The following is a 5,218-nucleotide window of genomic DNA, read 5'->3' as shown; positions in this document are numbered from 1 at the left end:
GCCTCCCCGCTCTGCTCGCGGGCCGTGCATCCTCTGAATTCAGAAGCTCCATTGGGAAGTGGGGAGAGGGCTGGACCCAGAGGATTTATTCCGGGGAAACTTTCACGCTACCCAACCCCCCCCCCCCCCCCCCCCCCCGCCTGCCACACACACCCCGCCGCCTCCCCGTGGCCAGCTGCGGGGCTGGAGGGGCGGTGGTCCTCCATCCGGACCTCGCTGCTCGGCCCTGGCAGTACCTGTTGCAAGCCAGGGCCCTTCCCCCGCCCTGGGCTGCTTCACGTGTTGCAGATATTAGAGGCGGAGGGGGGAGGCAGACCCCAGACCCCATGCAAATGACTTGATCGCAAGGGGCCAGGGCTGTGTCGCCAACCCCAGGACTCACCTTTTCCTCTTTGCCCTACTGTCGCAGCCGCACGCCCCTCTCCAGCCCGACACGCGAAGGCCCTGAGACTTTAACCTCTGAGCCTCCTCTGTGAGGCCGCTGCCCAGCCCCCTGTCCCAGAAGACATGAGGAAGGACCAGATCAAAGCCGACAGCCCAAGGGAAGGCATCGGCTAGCCCCAAGATGCGAGGGGCTGGGCTGCCCACTCCTCTTCCCTGGGCAACTGAGTTCCAGTTCTGAAGCTCCCGCACCCGGTGCCTGCTGGACCTGGACTTTGGAACACACACAAGCTCTGCAGGAGACCCCTGGGTCCACTGATTTGCACTAAGGAGTGAGTGACTGATAGGAGCTGAACCTGCTCCAGGCTTGGATGTGAATGTTGGTCATGTCAGGCCACAGGGCAGGGTTTCCAGGGCCAGGAAGTCGCTGGTTTTCCTTGCCCACATTCCAGGAAAACAATAGCGTCCCTCCAAGGACTTCGAGGATGTCTGGCCCTTCGGCCATTTCCCTGAGTCACCAAGTAAATCGAGGAGAGGCTAACAGAGCAGAAGTGTGTGTGGCTGTGAGAAAAAAAAAACCGGGCCGCAGTGTTTGAGTGGAGCCAGAGTGAGCAGTGCTTAACCCAAGGGGAGAAAACCTCTAACAGTGCAATTTCTGTAAAACAAGGACAAAGAAAACTCTAGAGGGCTTCAGGCTCCACATGCCCCCTCCCCAGCTGCCAAAACAGGGTCTGGGGGGAAGGCTGACCCTTGGCGCTGAGAAACCCCACAGGCTCTGCGTTTATGGAATGCTGCTGGGAGAGGCCGTCTGTGTGGGCCTCCTCGGAGGCAAGGCGCCACATAAATTTAAAGAGGAAAAAAGCATGCGCCCATGGCGAGGGTGCTGGGGCCTGGGGGGTGGAGGCCGGAGCCAGCGCAGAGGGTGGAGGGGGTTTCCGAGGGTGGGGAGGATTGGTAGAAACAGGCAGGAGTGGGTAGGGGGAGCGTGCAGGGAGCTGAGGGCAGAGCAGGCCAGCTGGACGGCTCCGCCACCCAGGACAAGAGCTTCGCATCCAGCATCCGGGCAGAGTTTCCCAGACCTCAGCCATGCGCCCGCCTCCGTGGAGGATCTCTCGGTGCCCCAGAAAGGGCCATTTGCTTAATAGCTTTCTTTAGATCAACGCTCGTTATTTTTTTTTAACTTAAATGTGCTTATTTTTGCAAAGAAATGTTATATCATTACCATAAATGGAAAACCAGCACCACACGACTATAAATAGAAGGCAATAAATACAATGAAAATAAAACGGTGTTATTAAATTCTAGCAATGTATATTTAACCACAATAAAAACATTCTAACGAGGCCCTGCCGCCTGAGTTAGGGCCCAGCGAGGCCCCCTTCTCTCTTGAAAAGGGAGGTGACAAGGGCTGGAAAGGTGTTAAAGACGCATTAACACCAAAGTGAGACTGAGCTGTGACGGAAGGCTTGGAAGGGAACCGGAAAGGTCGTCCCACCCCGTCTCTGTCTCTGGGAGGCCCGCGGATGAATGACCTTAAATCTCGTGAAGATGTGTCCCCCACAATTGGGAAACGCCACTCGGAGGGAAGGAGGCAAACAGTAGTTTTTTGCAAAAGTTGGGAACCCCAAGAGTTTAGTCCTGGCCAAGGGAGGGCGACCCGGGTTGCAGAGTGCCAGCCTCCCTCTCGCAGGGTTAGCTGGGGCCTTAGTCCCCTCCCTGGCCTCGCGTCTCCACCTGCACAATGAGGGGCTGGGCGAGTGGCCTCCAGGATCCCTTTTGCCGTTCTTGATAAAAGCAAGAAAGGAACCAAGATGGTGGCTTGTCAGGAAACTGAGAAGGAGAGATGCTGGGAGGGGGGAGGGCAGGAACGAGGGTCAGGAAGCAAAGGTGCTGTTAAGGCCACTGCTGACCCATTGGACTCTAGGTTGTCATAAACCCAGAGGTGGCCCGGCCCAGAAGGTTCCAGATCCCCCACATGCCCATTCTGGAGGGAACCTTATGGCAAATTCATTGTCATCAACCACCTCATTTTACAGATGGGGATACTGAGGAAGAACGATAGACTAGATGCTAGTCAAGGTGGGAAAGCTGGGCCTCGAATGAGACCTCCTGTCTCCTGGGTGGGGGCCCTTTCAACTCCCCAGGCGTTTGGGGGTCTAGCAGAAATGGTTCCTTTGAAAATTCTCTCTTCTCCCTCAGGGGCTCTAAGACTTCGTTTTCTCTGGCGTTTGGAAGAAACGTTGAATTTTCCAGTCGTGGCCAATGCTGGGCAGCCCAGGCGCTGTGCCCCAGTCCCTGGACACAGGACCCCTGGGGCGAGCATCCACACACCGGCATCCTGGGGGCACTAATGCAGAGCAGAGAGCCCCAGACCAGGAGCCCACAGGCCCGAGTTCCGGTCCTGGCGATCTGGACGCTACCCTTGGCTCTCCGGGCCTCCATGTTCCTATCTGTAAAAGGAGACGTTTGAGCAAGTCAGCGGGTGTCAACCTGGGCTGGCGGTTCCTGCTCCTAGGTCCCTAAAGACCGTGGGAGACGGAGGGAAACCTCCCTCCCAGCTTTGACCAGAAGCAGGGGCCCTTTTCCTCTGCTTTGTGTGATGGTGTCTCACATAAGATTTCAAGGAGAGACTGTCCTTCACTTAAAAAGAACTTGAAATCACTGGAAGCGATGACCTCTTGCTCCTAACATTCATAAATTTGTGGCTGATCAGACTGTGAGCTCTCAAGGCCTGGGGCCCTGCATTGTCCATTTCTGGGTCCCTGGGATCTGCAGAGTCGGCACTCGGGCATGTTGGAGGCCACTCCCTAACTGGGCCCCCTTGAGCCTGCCACTTAAACTCTCTGAGCCCCAGCTGATGCGTTCCTCAAGTGGGACTCAGAACCACACCTCTGGCACTGGGGGGCTGTCAGAGTCTTGGGAAGGCCTCAGCGCAGCCCCTGTGCTGAACAGATGCTCCATAAAGGCAAGCCTGTGTGTGCATGGACGGCAGGAGGATGCTGGGCCAGCCAGCTCTCTCCCCAGAAGGCATCTCGACCTCACAACCCAGCTTTTCCAAGGCAGTCTGCATTTTAAATATTTAATCATTGCCTCTCTGATTTTTTCTGAATTGTCTCTTTTCATCTGTAATTTGCAATCATTTCCCAAAAAATGACAGTTCATTAAATGTACAACGGAGTGTGATCAAATCTGTTTATCTTCGCAATGATTTTCACGGAAATAAATTTGCAAATCCTAGGAACGTCCGTGGGAGGTTTGAAGAATCTGGTCTTGACCCTGCCGGGCCTGGACCAGTTGCACGGTTCCCCCTCTTTCTCTCTTTTTCTCCCTCCAAAGAGATACCCACAGGCCACAGCCAGCCTCTGAGTGTTTTCAGCACCAGGCCCGAGGCCCCCTCCCCCGGCAGGAATGCCGCAGGCCGGGAGCTGGAAGCCGGGGTGGTGCTCGCTGCCCCCACCCTTGGCAGGCAAAGAGGTGGATTCTGGATGGCTGTGCTGCGCCGGGAGGGCCCAGGGCAGCTTCCTCTGGGTGCCCGCAGCCTGGCTTTCCAGAAAGCAGCGCCCTGGGAATAAATCCCGCCAGAAAAGAGACCCCTGACCCTTCATCGTCCACCTCTGTTTTCTTACTAACTGGTAGTAAATAACACAGTACTACTAACTACCTTTCCTGGAGCGCTTGTCGGGCAGAAGCTCAGATGTGAGGTTAGAGAAGCCCACATTCAAAGCTCCTTTGTTCATCAGCTGTGTGGCTTTGGGCAAGTTACTTGGCCTCTCTGTGCTTTAGACTCCTAATCATTAACATGAGGAAGGCAGACTGTGTGCCAGGCACTGGGATGAGCCCTTAGAGTGCCAGCTCACATAAGCCTCCAAGGAGCTCATCTGGGAGGGATGGCCAGAGCCTGTTTTACAGAGAGAGAAACTCCGAGAGACCTGCCCAAAGGCACCCAGCACACAAAGAACTGCGGTCCACGAGAGAGGGAGAGAGGGATGGACGGGAGGATGTCAGGAGACCGCGGCCATCCTGACGCTGAACTTTCGGGCTGTGTGGTCTTGGCCAAGTGGCCTGACTTCTCTGTGCCTCCCTTGTCTTCTGTGAAGGGAGAGGATAGCACCTAGCCCAGGGGGCAGTTGTTGTAAACATTGAAGGAGACGACGTTGGCAAAGGGGCTTTGAAAACCATGTAAGAAATGTAAGTCTTTTTTAAGGTCCTCTTTATGGTCCACGTGGAGCTGCTGAGATTATGAGTTGGGACCTCAGGGTCCCCGGGTACCGTTCAGTCACGCAGCAAATGTTTGTGAAGGTGAGTTGTGGGCCAGGAACTGGCTCTGGCTCTGGACCCCCCAACCGGAGTGGAGGCCAGAATGCACGTGGTCCGTGGTCCCTGCCCTCGTTCCGATGCTTGAAAGGAAACAAGCAACACGACTGGCGAGTCTTTTAATGGAAGACTCAGCTCGTGCGATGGCGCGCCCATTTTACAGATGGACACACTGAGGTCACGCTGCGGGGGGCACGGGCCACTTACCCAAGGTCGGCCAGCAAACTGACTTCAGAGTTTCGGGGAGTTTGGGTCCTGCTTCCCAACCCAATGTTCTTTTGACCAAACCTCCTGCCTCGTTTCTGCTCTCTGAGCCTCCGTTGCCTGCAGATCCCATCTCTCCTCTGAACCGTCAGCCCCCACACCTCTGCTCCCCATCTTTGCCCGTGAGCAGTGGACACCCCATTTAGGCCGCTAACCTTCCAGCCGTGGAACTAACAGCGATGGAGATGAACTTCCATGCAGCGTGGAAATGTCGCAGCCCTTGGACTCGGGGGCAGACGGGACCTGGGCTGAAATTGCA

The 5,218-nt window shown here is 55.9% G+C and overlaps 1 protein-coding gene across 1 annotated transcript in view; it reads right to left on the bottom strand.

Annotated features, from left to right (window-relative positions):
* The window catches only part of TSPAN18 (tetraspanin 18), a 168,224-nt gene extending 167,628 nt beyond the window's left edge, over positions 1-596 (bottom strand). The window contains exon 1 of the mRNA XM_046643867.1: positions 383-596. The gene's annotated coding sequence lies outside the window, so the exon portion shown is untranslated. The remainder of the gene's footprint in view (positions 1-382) is intronic.
* Positions 597-5,218: the final 4,622 nt, after the last annotated feature.

Source organism: Equus quagga, chromosome 17 (assembly GCF_021613505.1).
Source record: "Equus quagga isolate Etosha38 chromosome 17, UCLA_HA_Equagga_1.0, whole genome shotgun sequence".
NCBI classification, from domain to species: Eukaryota; Metazoa; Chordata; class Mammalia; order Perissodactyla; family Equidae; genus Equus; species Equus quagga.
This window is presented reverse-complemented; position numbering and strand designations above follow the sequence as displayed.